Genomic DNA, 15,866 nt, shown 5'->3' on the forward strand with positions numbered 1-15,866 from the left:
AACTCCTGGAGCTTGCTCAAATTCATGTCCATCGAGTCTGTGATGCCATACAACCATCTCATCCTCTGTCATCAGAAAAATGACCAACAGATCCTTGAAAAGGTCCTCAATATCACCAATCATCAGGGAAATGCAAACCAAAACCTCAGTAAGACATCATTTCACACCTGTTAGTATGACTATTACCAAAAAGATAAGAGATAATATATGCTGATGAACATGTGGGAAAAAAGGGAACCCCCATGCACTGTTGGGGGGAATGTAAATTAATGCAACCACTACAGAAAACCATGTGGCAGTCCCTCAAGAAATTAAAAGTAGAACTACCATTTTATTTAGCAATCCCACTTCCGGGGATTATGTCTAAAGGAAACAGAATCACTATCTTCAAGAGCTATCTGTACTCTCGTGTTCACTGTGGCACTACTTACTATAGCCGAGTTATAGAAACAACCTAAGTGTCTGCTGAAGGATGAATGTATTAAAAAAACATGATCTCTATCTACTTACCTACCTACAAGGGAACAGTATTCATAAAAAAAGGGCATCTTGCCATTTTTTACAACATCGGAACCTGGAGTGCATTATGCTAAGTGAAGACAGAGAAATCATTGCTTATATATGGAATTATGGAAAAAGAAACAAAAACTCACGGAAACAGAGTGTAGAATGGTGGCTGCCAGGAGTGTAAAAGAAATGGGAAGTCACTAAAAGGGTACAAACTTTCAATGAAAAAGCTAAGGATCTAAAGTATAACACACACTATAAAACTGAAACTTGCTGAGATTAGAATTCATAGGCTCTCTCTCACACACACAAAGGTAAACGTGATGAATGAAAAGTGTTAACTCAGTTGCTGGAATCCTTTTCACAACTTGTGCATATATCAAGTCATCAAGTTGTATGCTATACATTTATCACAATTTTACCTGTCAATTATACCTCAATAGAGCTTAAAAACAAAAACCTCCCAAACATCTGACCAGATGAGTAACCTGGAGTTATACAGCTTTATCTGAAGGCACTTAAAAGGCCTCAAGATATACCTTAAAACTCCAGAGTTAAAAAAAATCCCTTTAACTTTAGTCACTATACAAGTTGTTCATATAAAACAACTTCTAATGTCTGAAAGGGACCTTGGATCCTGAAAAGAAGCTTTGTTTCCTTAAAGCTCCCTTCTCTATTAACATTTCTAATGTAATTATATTCATAGAGCAAGCACTGGTATATCTGTAGTCAGAAGCCTCAAATTTTAGCTAGACACCAATTATTCCTTTACCAGTTCATTCTTTTCATGTAACTGGTGGAGGCCTGAAAATTAGGTCCTATGTTTACATTACTTATCCTAAGATGCAGATATGAGTTTAGAGAAATGATCAAATATTCCTAACAATAACTTCCAAAATAAAAGCTAACACTGATAGGATGTTCCTTTTCTAAAGCCATTGTGTCCTAAATCAATTTACATGCACCAGCTCATGTAATGCCCAAAACAAATTTATGCAGCCAAAAAATTAAACTCACCAAGTTGAGAACCTTGTCCAAGGCCAGAGCAAGAAAACCCACAAACCAGAACCCGAACCAAGATCTACCCAACTGCAGAACACTCACACCTTTAACTACTATCATGTCACCATCTGGCATATCTTGATTTAACATGGCACCCCACTCCAGTACTCTTGCCTGGAAAATCCCATGGATGGAGGAGCCTGGTAGGTTGCGGTCCATTGGGTCGCTAAGAGTAGGACACGACTGAGCAACTTCACTTTCGCTTTTCACTTTCATGCATTGGAGAAGGAAATGGCAACCCACTCCAGTATTCTTGCCTGGAGAATCCCAGGGATGGGGGAGCCTGGTGGGCTGCCATCTACGGGGTCACACAGAGTCGAACACGACTGAAGTGACTTAGCAGCAGCAGCAATAAAAATAAATATACTAGAATGTAAGATAGATTGCTGAAATGATGTGGTAATTTCTTTTATGTATTATAATTAGAAAGGATAAAACAGTTTTAATATTTAGCAGGTTTCAGATTTTCAACAATCTGATTTTTAACTTAAAACATATAAAATCAAGTAATCTGACTTTTAAATGACAAAAGTTAAAAATCAGATGTCATACTTTCTAAGATAATATCTAAATTTCAGGTCTAAGGGTGAATCACTCAAAAAATGGTATTGATGATCTCTGTATTACAAGTGGTACCAGTGGCCCCAGTGCTAGTCAGGTTTCAAGTATCTGAAATCATCAAAGATAAATGGAAAATGATTTAGCATTTCAAGAGAGAGAATTTTTACCCCAATACAAAATAACAAGTTTATAACAAATAAAATATCAGTTGTTGGCATTTGATAGCTTTTATTCTGAATTTAGTGTTCCATGGTATTTTTTATAAATGTAATCTTTTTCCACGCCCCAAATGCAGAAAGAAAGTTTTCCTTTCTTCCCAGAGAAAGGAAGTCTTTTATCTGGAACTGGCTATATTAAGTCAAGAAATTCTGGACAACAGAAGAAGAAAAAAGTCTATATTCCTCTTCTATGGCCTAAAAGTTACCATTAACTGAAAAATCTAGAAGCAGATAATTTTAGTAAATAAAATAACTTAAATGCTTCTTGTGTTATAATAGAAGTACCATGACAAAATTTCACTTTAAACAGCATTCATAATTTATCTGTCTTACATAATAGGAATGGGAAAAGAAGACAATGGGAAAAATCTAGAAGCTAGATCTGACTATATTCAATTTTTAAATTCCAGTTAGAAACCATATTTTATATAATTATAAAACAGAAAGTAATCCCTGAAAAGCCTGAAAGTGAAATACAACAAATTAACCTGTGTATCAAGTTGGTGACATAACCACACAAAGATCTATCCCAAGGGATTTTAAAACACTGTAATCTGACTGGACTGTATATCTCTGGAAAGATATATCCTAAGGGCAAAAACAAACAAACAAACTCACTTTCCAGTAATCACATTGTTCTGCCATTCTAAACTGCTGTGTGTGTATGTGGGGCAAAGCATGATACTTACATTGTGTATTAGTGGAAACTGAGATTTGGGGCATGGGGAAAGATTACATTTATAAAAATATCATGGAGCACTAAATTCAAAACAAAAATTATCAAATATCAACTGATATTTTATTTTTTATAAACTTTTTATTCTGTATTGGGGTAAAGCCAATTGACAATGTTGCAACAGTTTCAGGTGAACAGTGAAAGGACTCAGCCATACATATGCATGTATCCATTCTCCCCCAAAATCCCTTCTCATCCAGGCTGCCACATAATATCAACAACTGGTATTTTGAAAAAGGAAAAAAAGAGGAAAGGATGAAACCGTTTTTTAGTTCTATTCATGGAAATGGTCTACAACCAAACACTTCTAAACACCCAAACCATGGTCTCTAAATAGCATTTCCCACTAAAAGAAATCAGTTTTGAAGAAATGAGTTAAGTCCAGGTTTGGAGCAGGAAATATACAAAATGATCCGGGAATATCTTGTCACACTAGAAAGCAACAAATCAAGCAATGCAAGTCAGGAAACAACTGATAAGGAGTAAAAAGGCTTTGGAGCTAACAGCCAGACGTGGGGCCATTTTTAAATGTCAACATTAATGACCAAAAGAGACTGAAACATATCAAACAGGTATAAAACCCTAAGTACACAATAATAATGACTCTTCATGGCTCAGCTCTAGAGGTTGCTAAGTTACCAACCCATTATCTTGAAAAAACTAGTAAGTAAGGGGGAAAAAAGCAAGCACTGATTTTGCTTTTCCTATTCAAATTGTTACCTTAGGGGACCCACATAATTAATGAGGGTGAGTATTACAGAAAATAAATTAAGCAGTGATAGAATCTAAGCCTGTTCTTCTCGAAGTGTGGTCTGAGAACTTCTGAAGTTCTTAGATTCTTTCAAGGAGCAAGTAAAGGCTTTTTCCCTTCAATTATGTATCTGTGGGAGGCCAGATTTTCTTCAGTTGTCAACCAAAACAATTTATCACAACAAATTAAATGCAGAAGTAACTATAAGGGAAATAGATGGGAAACAGTGGAAACAGTGTCAGACTTTATTTTGGGGGGCTCCAAAATCACTGCAGATGGTGATTGCAGCCATGAAATTAAAAGATGTTTACTCCTTGGAAGAAAAGTTATGACCAACCTAGATAGCATATTCAAAAGCAGAGACATTACTTTGCCAACAAAGGTCTGTCTAGTCAAGGCTATGGTTTTTCCTGTGGTCATGTACGGATGTGAGAGTTGGACTGTGCAGAAGGCTGAGCGCCGAAGAATTGATGCTTCTGAACTGTGGTGTTGGAGAAGCCTCTTGAGAGTCCCTTGGACTGCAAGGAGATCCAACCAGTCCATTCTGAAGGAGATCAGCCCTGGGATTTCTTTGGAAGGAATGATGCTAAAGCTGAAACTCCAGTACTTTGGCCACTTCATGCGAAGAGTTGACTCACTGGAAAAGACTCTGATGCTGGGAGGGATTGGGGGCAGGAGGAGAAGGGGACGACAGAGGATGAGATGGCTGGATGGCATCACTGACTCAATGGACGTGAATCTGAGTGAACTCCAGGAGTTGGTGATGGACAGGGAGGCCTGGCGTGCTGCGATTCATGGGGTCGCAAGGAGTCGGACACGACTGAGCGACTGAATTGAACTGAACTGGACTATAAGAAATCAGTTGTCTTCTATCACCAAAGAGATTTGTTAAATGTTAATACCATTTAAAAAAGTGGAAAGTTATTTTTCATAATCATGTTACATACATCAGCAGGATTTGTTATTGCTATTCTAAAATTAGTTAATAACATTAAAAAATACTCTATTTTAATTTCTAGTATGGTAAATCTCAATAGAAACTATACAAACAGAAACTCTCTGGGGCCTTGAACAGCTGCCTAACAACACACAGACAAGCAGACATTATGTAACTCTTAAGGAAAGTACCTAGTACTTTATTATAAAGTATGACTTCCCTGGTGGCTCAGAGGGTAAAGCGTCTGTCTACAATGCGGGAGACCCGGGTTTGATCCCTGGGTTGGGAAGATCCCCTGGAGAAGGAAATGGCAATCCACTCCAGGACTATTGCCTGGAAAATCCCACGGACAGAGGAGCCTGGTAGGCTACAGCCCATGGGGTTGCAAAGAGTCGGACACGACTGAGCGACTTCACTATGGTCACTATACTTGCAATGGATCTAATCGCTAATTTACACAGAATATGGGGGGGGGTGTCATCTAATAGTAGAACATGGAGACATAATTTCCAAAATCCAACAGTAAGAACTCAACACAATGATAAATTTCATTAAGTGTATAATATGAGGAAAAGAGAATCTATAAATTAGAAAGACAAACTTATCAACCAAGTGCAGTGTATGGACCTTATCTTGATCAAATGGAATGGTTTCATTAAAATTCAAAGGGAGCCTATTTTTTCTATTTCCCCTCTGTTTTGTTGTATTTGGAGTTTTTCATAACAAAAAATTAAATCTGTATCTATTTCCTTCCTCACTACCACTAAAAAGAAAAAGGGCATTCTAAAACTCTCTTTAGTTGCTAAGTCATGTCTGACTCTTGCAACCCCATGGAGCCTGCCAGGCTCCTCTGTCCATGGGGTTCTCCAGGCAAGAATACTGGAGTGGGCTGCCATTTTCTTCTCCATTCTAAAACTGTCCATATGAAAATAGGAGTTCAGAGAAAATGAAAGTCGTTCAGTCCTGTCCGACTCTTTGCGATCCCATGGACTACGTAGTTCATGGAATTCTCCAGGCCAGAATACTGGAGTGGGTAGCCTTTCCCTTCTCCAAGGGATCTTTCCAACCCAGGGATCAAACCCAGGTCTCTGGCATCACAGGCAGATTCTTTACCAGCTGACCCACAAGGGAAGCCCAAGAATACTGGTGTAGGTAGCCTATCCCTCCTCCCGTGGATCTTCCCAACCTAGTAATCGAACTAGGATCTCCTGCATTGCAGGTGGATTCTTTACCAACTGAGCTATTAGGGAAGACCCTAATATGAGGGTTCAGAGAAGCAAACAGAAAAATCCTAGCAAAGACAATCAGAAGAGCTCTAAAAACACTGCATTGCTACAGAGTGATAAACAGTTCCCACGATCCTCTATAATTAGGGTGAGGATATAATTTATGGCCCAAACCAGGACATTTTTGAGAGTGAAAAGGGTGCCATTACTAATTACTTGGGAGACATAAATCAGGAGAGTCCCAGGGAAACAAGACACATAGTCACTCTATCCATAAAACATTAAATTAAAAAAAAATCATTTTTCACAGTAGATATTCAACTCAATCCTCTGGGTTAACTATTTTCCAAAGAACCATATTCCTAGTATTACAGAGTTCAGAAGAGCTAAGGTATTCTATACAAAAAAATTATGTTTCATCCTTCCTGCCTGGCACAGTTGTATCATAAAGTGAGATATGTTTACTTTTCCTCTTGTTGCTTAGTATATTCTACAAACATCCAGCCATTCCTTTTCATACCAACTGTGCATGATAAATGATGAAAGGAAAGCTACACTTACCCAGAGCCTTGCTTTTCTAAAAATACATGTCTTCCCATGGACCTCCACATAAGACCTAATCAGGCTCCTACTCAATTTATGAATGGATACCTTACAAGTAGCAACACTTCAAATCTTAATGGCCTAAGGGTAAAGTAAGGAAGAAAAAGCAAAAATATTTCATCTGGCCTAGGCTCCAAACAGCACTGGCATTATTATCACCTACTTAATCTAAAGCGGTATGGCTATAGTAACTGCAGAGTTTCATACAGGATGTTGGCATAATTTTTTAAAAAAAAGAATCTTTAGCAAATATCTGGTTTTAATATTGCTTATATAATATATGCCACCAAGAAATGAGTACCTTTAAGCTCTAAATACTTTATCCCATTTAATCAGTTTTTTAAATATTTGTAAGTTTTTCCAATGAAAGTAGTTTAAATACGAAAATATGCAACAATATGGTACAATTTGTTGTTGTTTAGTTGCTAGTAGTCTGACTCTTTGCAACCCCATGCCATGCTTAGCCTGCCAATCTCCTCTGTCCGTGGGGTTTTCCAGGCAATACTGGAGTGGGATGCCATTTCTTTCTCCAGGGATTGAACCTGCATCTTCTGCTTGAAAGATGAATTCTTCACCACGGAGCCCTATAATTTAGCCCCATCCTAAAATGTGCACTGACATGATTTCAACCTTTTATTCTGTTCTATTATTGAGTTATAACATTAAAGTTTCAATTGCCATAAATAAGTCTAAGAATAAAAATAATTAAAAACAGATTTCAAAAATTTAGACTTCTACAATTTCTTCAAATCTGTTTTCTGTTATTGTTGTTTTCTTAAAGTCATTTCACCTTATATTTTCCAGACTGTGGGCATAAAGACATTTAACTTGCATGGTTATAGCAGACTGCACCACAGAAATCAAGAAAATAAAAGTTTATGTCATCCAACAATCTAATGCTACAGCATGCAATCTAAATGTTCAGCATGCAATCAATCACAGTGCCTCAAAAGTCTTTCTCTTGATTTTACTTTAGGTGATTAAACACCTTTGTTTTTAGAAAATATAGGTTTTTTTTAAACAGGTTTTTTTTAAAAAAAGTACCTTTTAGATTCTATCCCAATGTTACCATATTAAACATTTATTTTTAAATTAATCATATGTAACTGTGGCTCTTCCATTTCTACCTGGTTTCTCTTATAAAATAAGTCAATTCTTAACAGCCTACATCAATGAAGGAAAATGTAACATACAGGCAAAGTAATTGTCAACAGGTCCTTCCAGGTTATTCCTCAGAAAAAAAACATTCCTTTGATATCAAGAATGCCTGAACAGTTGATTATTAACTGCAGATCATCCTCTTTCACAGAGCTGTGAGAGAAAACAAATTTTATGTGTTGAGGAATACAGAGGTTGGTGGAAGGAAACAATTTTTCAACACAGGCCAAAGATCATAACAGGACAGAAATAACCCACAAAGACAGGGGGACCAAAAAAAAAAAAAAAACCAAAACAAAACAACCTTAAACAAAATGACAAACAATGGGTTCGAATATAAAACCAGGAGATCCATATGGACATACACCAAAATTAACAAGTTATTATTATTAAATATGCTAACACTATACTGGAACATCCTAACTAGATCATAATTTCTAAGAATTATGAAATAATCCTCTTACTATATTCAGCAGTGCAGATGCCTTAATTAGACTACTAGGTTTTATTTGAGTCTTCACATTTCAGGACTGAGGATGAGAAAATTTCACCATCAGAAAACAATAACATTTCTTATGGGGGGAATTGTACGGAAAAAACAAGGCTTGCAGAACATAAATTAGCAGCTTGAAGAAAAGAGCTCTGAAGGATGAAAAAAAATCTATATTCAAACAATTCCACTTCCACTAAGGTAAAGGGGTTTCATCAAGGTTTAATTTTTTTAACCTTACTATTATCATGCATCTGAGTTATACAAGTTAGTAATTCCCAATTCAAACTCCAAATATTATCTACAGAAGAAATTCTTTTCTTTCTTCAAGCTAATATGGTGGCATCTGGTGCTAATAGTGACTGTGTTATCAATGAAACACAAGTATGCTTAAAAACATTTCTTTTTTCCCCAGAAGGCTAAGAACTGGAATGGTTTATCAAGAAAGAGAATAGAAGATACTTTAGTTATGAAATCTCTTTTGCTATGGACTTTTGAGAATTGGACAACTGTTTGAGAATAGGACAAATAAGTTTTGTATTTAAGTACATAAAAAAACAAGCACACAATCTAATCATAATAAAAATCATATTTGCCAACCCAATTTTTCCCCTTTGTCCTATTTTATTTTTTTTGCTAGGGAGAGGCGTTGTGGGATAATAGCAGGAAATAAGGTGGAGCAGCTGCACAGACAAGAGGTACAGCGCTGCATTCTACCTCCATTCTAGCCCACTGCTGGCTATGGCTTACTGCAAATGGGATGAGCTGTTTGGGGAGCCAGATAGTTATCAAAACCTGTGGGATCAAATCGTGCCTCCTCCCCACTTTTGCCTGAACTTTTTAGGGACCCTGGCAAGATTCAGGTAATAGGAGTACTAGAAGCCAGGATGACACGCTTTCTAATTACTTGGAAAGTGGTGTGCACATTCCTGTGTGTGTGTGCATGCACATGTATATGCACAAAGGATGTTTACCCTAGTGCTAGCCAGGTTAGTCTTAGGACACGTAGAGAAAACTGTCTGAAATGGAGGCCAGAGTTTGAACTAGACTGCTTCTATTTTAGTCACACAAATCTATGGAAATAATCCATGTGAATGAACTTTAAAGAGAAGAAATGACTACCCTAAATTTCTATAATAATATAAAATGCAGCCCACTAAATCTCATGTTAATGTTGTTACTATTTCATGAAAAATAGTCTAATGGCAATAATTAGTCACTCAAATTTCCTTTTTCAGGTCAAAATATATCATTACTGCCAAGACCACTGTGCATAAAAATATAATGTTAAGTGGGTAACACATTTATATTTCTTTTACTAAGGGAGAAGACACAAAACTTGGTCAGGCTTGCTTACTATTAAAATGTGCATTAAAGGTATTTTTAATTATTCTATTGAGTTGAAACACCTCTTCTTTGCTAACAGCCACAAGCTCTGAATCCATAAGAAAAAAATTAACACTCCAGTTTCCTTTGTTATCGCCTGCAGTCTGGATATAAGGGAAAACTCTAAGGCTGGTTTAATAACATTGCAATGCAGGTGGTATCTCAATCCAGGCAACAGATGTACTCTTAGAAAACTGAGTTCAAATCAATTATGTCTAAAAATCATCTTCTTGGAAAATATATTAAGCATTTAAAAGAATATATATATATATTTTTAAATGTAGGAATCCTTTTGCAATCAAAATAATTGCTGTGTAACTTGTCTGTAAATGCAATTCTTCAATATTTTGGTTTTTTAAAAACAACTGGCCCAAAAATTCAACCAAACAAAAAGAACAGGCACACATGCACTGTTCAACATTTTAAAAGTAACTATAAATACTGTTTAGGACATTGATCCTTTTAAAATTTTAATGCAAACTTACACAAACTTTGAAGTAGTTCATTATGATTTTGCATAAAGGAATAATGTCAGATCTCTTCCAACTCTGTGATTCATATTAATTCTAATAAGCTAGATGCAACCACCCCACTTGCAGCTGGGAGCTGAGCACTTACGTATCAAACAAGGTTGTGCCTAACCTAAAAGGGAGGTTGGGTAATCTCTAGGGAATATCAGGTTGTCCAGGAAGTAGCGATGAGACTGAAATAATAATCAGCCTTTCTTTAATTAACATTTTACATGATGGCAACCCAACACTTGAATGCTGAAGGGTGCTCTTCATAATACTGATATAAAATTGCAGCTAACAATATGTAACTATTTTACAAAGGGAAACAAATTATTCTACTATTCTGGTCTAACCCAATAATCAAATATGGACAATCAAATATTGAAATATAAAGGTTTTATTCAGATACAATATTCTTTCCTATTTTTAAATGAGAATTCAACATTCAGATGCTCTAGAACTGGTCTACTGGGGAGGTGATTTGAATTTAGGGGGTAGAGCACAGGGATTTATTTTTTTAATCTATACAAAGCTTTAAGATTTCATTTTTCCTTGGAGGAAGGGATGGGTTCCTACCAGATATTCAGGGATATACTAAATTTTGGGTTACCATTATATGGTTGGCACAAATTCAATGCTTGAGTAGCAACTATAAATGTTTTCTTTAACTGTAAGCCAAACTGAATCATCTCCCAGGGAAAAGAACCTCCTCCTCCTGCCTTTCCCACCTCCTGCCCCTCCCCCACCAGCACTGCCTCCCTGCTGTGCAAAGAGCCCTTTGTCCTGCCCTGCACTTATCTAGCTGTTTGGCCATATTGACAGGCCAACTAGAGGCATAATAAGCGAGTCAGTTTGCCATAAGCAGCTGGCAATTTGAAACAAAAATCTTCCTTTTCTACTCAGACCAAGTCCTGCTGCAGGCAACTCTGGCTCCTCCCATCCTTCCATCTATTTTTCAAACAGCACAGCAAGGAATTCTGCATTTTCCCTCAACTAGGTAACACATCAGAAACTTGACTCCCCAGACAGAAACATTGAGTAAAGTCCTACATCTACTGCTTTTTCTGTGACTCGTAACACAGGCCAAGGAGTATCCTCAGCCCTAGGTGTATATACATGACTAACACAGCTCAGGAAATGATTACTACTTCAATCTGCCATCAAAACTCCTGAGAATGTTCATACTTCAAGGGAAGGCAGAAGAGCACAGATACCGGTAAGATCATTATCAAGTCACATATATCAGATAAAGACATCCAATAATCTTAGTGTTTTAAAAATACTAAGACATTATTCCAATATGCAAAAAATTCCTTATCCCTGTCTTTATGTCAAAGATACTTAAAGTGACCCTTACATCTCTCCCTGAGGTATTCAGCAAACAAAATCAATATGATGGAAAAACTGAGTGAGGCAGGATGGGATTACAAATTCCTTGCTTGGTAAGAGCAGATATAAAGTAGACAGAGATTCTGCTTCATTGTTCCTTTTATCTCTTGTACTTCTCTTCAAAAATGTTAGGAGTTTAATATATTGTCAGAATAAGAATTCTCTAAAGCAATGCTTTCCAACACACTGACCCCCTCACCAAGCTATGGGGTATCTACTCAATTCAGAATGAATATACAGCAGAACATTTTTCATAAGACTAACTGATTAAACAAAATATGTACTGAGAAATTAAAGAAATGATAATCTATCAACCTCTCATGAACTACCCTGAATCTTCACCACAAGAGACATCACTGCTTCAACAGAAAGGTTAAAAATGCCATTTCATCACATACTTTGGAATTTTTGGCAGCAAGTAATGGTGTCAATCGTTATTTATCATAGGTACATTACACTTTGAGGAATGACTGAATTTTTTTCTTTTTACAAATAACTGCCAGTTGTATTACTAAATATATCTCATAATTTTGCAGGGTTGAAGTTTCATTTGTCCTAAATAACAAAAAATAAGAAAACTTTATTCATAATCCACTTTTTCACTGGTAAGATGTATCCAACAATCACTGATTGTCTTTAGCTTCTGCCCAATATTTCATAAATTAATTGAATATGAAGAGGATAACGTAAAAGTGGTTGTCTGCACATATGCATTTTGAACAATATTATTTTCCTGTCCAAAGGGAAAAAATGAAGTGGCCATCCTCCTCCAGAAAGGCCAAAATAAGTCCCCAAAGTATGTACATTTCTGGACACAAAACACTATCAGAAGACAGTAAAAATTTCAAGCATGCTGGTAAAATAAATTCTATGAAAAGGCCTTCTATGCTCTTAAGGAAATGATCTTACGTTAAGATCTCAAAGGGGTTCCAAACAGGAAATGCAAGTTAAAAGCAATTATTTTATAAGGTAGCTTTCATATTATATAAAAGACAACTTACAGACATTTGTATCTATGTTAAACAGCCAGTATGAGTGACACCATACTTATCTGATATGGCATCTTTTATATGTGATAGTAATAAGAATTAGAACCACCTAAAATGTTATCCATTATAGGTTCTGTTTCATTATTCCCCTTGCAACACTGAAAGACAATGCAAGTAACATTTGTGAATGACAAAACTCATTTCCATTCTTTCTGGTTCCCGCCACAAACGCCAGAGTCATACTACACATTATAGATGACTGGGTTCATTTACACAAAACCAAACATACTAAAATTCTGAAGGAAAAAAAATATATATATAGGATGCCTGAGTCTTAGGGGGAGACAATAACAGGCATCTATCTGATAAGTATCGGATGTAACTGATGGTATATTGGGCTGGTGATTCTCCTTCAAGTACTTCCATATTTAACAAACTGTTCTGCTTAATCAGAGATCTTCCTGAACTGTGGGAACCGTGGAAGAAGAAAGACTACATAAGGGGCCTAGATGCTATCATCTCAAGTATCCTGTATACTAGATTTATTCAATTTCTGAGTATTCCTTCTAGTCTGTCATATTTCAAATGGATCACTGTCAAACATATAGATCCTTGTGATCTTAGACAACTATACTCAACACATATTATAAATCAATATCACAGGTCAAATTCTAAAGAAATAATCTAATTTGGAGAAATCTATTACTAATACAGAAAATAAGAAAATACTTGATATTTATACATAGAAATCGTTCTGCAAAGGACAGTTGTTTCTAGAATTTAAGACCCTAAATATAGTAAAATGTTTAGCAAAACATCTGTTCAATAAGGTAACTATGGTCTAACAACTGGAAGGAAGAAGACGTACAAGTAAAGTATTAAAATTGATTTAATGATTAAAAAGATGGAGGAAAACATGCCAGCTGCAGAAAAATCAACTGATATTTTCTCCATTCTGGTTCTCATGAAGATCCTTAAATTCTTATTACCTTGGTTTTAAAAGGATTGAAAAATTAAAACTCAAATGGAACTTCTGGTCCTATCCAAGCAAAATCCCCAGATTAAAACAAAAAATCTGCCACAAAAACCAAACATAAAAGTCTTTAACTACGATTCAGTTTCCAAATGCTGATATCCATAAATGGGTAGAAGGTTATGAATTGCTAATTCTCATTTCCCCACCAATAAAATGCAAACCAGCACAGCAGTGAAAATTCCCAGGAAAGCAAGGTTTCCGTCTTAGCCCTGAAGCAGCCATTGCCTAAGTGCAGCTCCCTGCAGCCAACAGCATTAATGGACGCTGCACTGCTGTCCTTCCCTGGAGACAGCAGCCAGCACTACTCAAGCTCCTCACGTAGCAACCAGAGCTCCAGAGCCAGCAGCTGCTGCTGCCTTGTATACTCACCCCTGTGATCCAGCCCAAAGGAACAACCTTCTTACCCCACCCCCACTCCTTACACATTCTTTTTTTTTTTTTTTGGACCAGTGCTCCATGCCAGAAGGGCTGGAATTATGCCTTTAGAAAGAAACAATCCTAAGGTCACCCTTTTAGTTTTAACTGTGGCTTTTTATTAGAAAAACCAACATTTACCAAATTCCAAATATACACTTAATAAGGCACCAATTTAGGAGTGAAGATTAACCTTTAGTCTTTAAAAGGCCTATTTGCTAAACATTCTCTTTACAGTCAAATTTAAATTTGCAGTTAAAGACAGAAGCTTGTGTTGTGTCCTATGAAAGGACATAATCATTTTTCTACACAGTGACATCTTCAGTAAACCTTTAAAGATTCTAATCCCATAACGAGTCAGAATTTTTGGCTACAGAAGAAAACTAATGATCCTCCTGAAATAACCGGTAGAAATCTAACAAAAAAATTTCTTGTCCTCCAACAGGCCCAGAAACCTCTGAAAAGGTGAGGTTTACTATCTCAGATTCCACACACCTCAAATTACCACTTATAATTTTCCTCTCAGAGTGACCTACAAACATTGATATAAAACTAATCAAGAAAATTTCCCAAATAGGGGGTACATAATTCTCTTGAAAAGCTCAGGACACTCAACTCAGCTGGATCCACCCTAATCACAGTATTGCTATGTAATATGTAACATCTGCCCAACAAAAATGTTAATATGACCTTGGTCATAAATATGTCATTAAATGCAACTCGTTTCATCAAGAGATAAAGGAAATTTGCAGAGGACCTGGGGATTCTTTTAGTACTATGAGAACGGGGAAAACTGGAAAAATAAACTAAGTATAGACAAAGCCCAATGCAACCCAGAGGTCTGGGCAAGAAATGAGTTAGTGGTGAACACATTGCACAAGTAACATGAGAAAGCAGAAAATGCAGGTCATACACGCAACCCTGACCCAGACCAGCAGAGCTGGCTGCAGCATCAGTATCCAAGGGAAAGACCAGTTATTCCCAAGAAGTGAGAGGAGCAAAGGAGCTCTGTAGAATAAATTAGCATAGAAGGGGCTTTCCCAACAGAAACTTTCCCTCTCACGCGATTCACCTACTTAAAAACCAGGGCTTTTTCTCATCACCATTCACTTCGCATCCCTGGCTTCCACGCAGAGGGAAAGAGAATTCATAAAGGCTACATTTTTCTGCCTTTAAAGACGTTCGCAAATGATCGCTCTCCACGCCCAAGGCAGGGAAAACGACACAATCTGGCTCAACTCCAAGCTAGAACCCTACAAATCCAGTGAGGCCATCTCAGATATACTGGGGCTTACGCCACTGAGAGCCCAAGAATGTGAGGTGGGGGTGGCGAAGGTAATGTCCTTAGTGTGGGAAACGAAGCAATCATCTGGAATGGGGACCCCAGGACGAGGGGGAAGGCGTCCAGGAACATTTGGGGGTAGGGTGGGGAGATCGAAGCCCCCCCCAGAAGGATCAGAGTTGTCACAAGGCCGCGCGAATGGGGGTGGGGGTGAGGTTTGGGGAGGGGAAAAAAAGTGTGCCTGTGTATTTTGAGAGGAGAGCAGTGAGAGGCCTATCCTCAAGTAAAAGGTAAACGTGGAGTAGGCAGTTCCCAGGAAAGGGGGTGAAGAGGCGTGGGGGGAGGGGAAGCGTCCTGACCCAGGAAAGACGTGAAAAGGGTAGTGGGGTCGACGAGATTACGGATGGGGCCTCTCCGCCTGGGAAAGGGGTGCAACGGTGTGTGGGGGGCGGCGAGGGGGATGAGAAGGGGCAGCATCCTCCTACTGAGAGCCTGGGGAGGGCCAGGCCCACGTCCCGAGAGCAAGCGCGGGGAGACGGAGGAGGTGACCCTTCCCTCCCCCGGGGCCCGGTCGTGAGGGTAGGTCTCTCTTTTCTGTTGGACCCTTAC

At 37.6% G+C, this 15,866-nt stretch overlaps 1 protein-coding gene across 49 annotated transcripts in view; it reads right to left on the minus strand.

Moving 5' to 3' along the window:
• Positions 1-15,866, minus strand: part of SETD5 (SET domain containing 5) — an 80,606-nt gene that overhangs the window by 63,958 nt on the left and 782 nt on the right. The gene's annotated exons all lie outside the window — the stretch shown is intronic.

The sequence above is a fragment of the Ovis canadensis genome, chromosome 19 (genome assembly GCF_042477335.2).
Source record: "Ovis canadensis isolate MfBH-ARS-UI-01 breed Bighorn chromosome 19, ARS-UI_OviCan_v2, whole genome shotgun sequence".
In the NCBI taxonomy this organism is placed as follows: domain Eukaryota; kingdom Metazoa; phylum Chordata; class Mammalia; order Artiodactyla; family Bovidae; genus Ovis; species Ovis canadensis.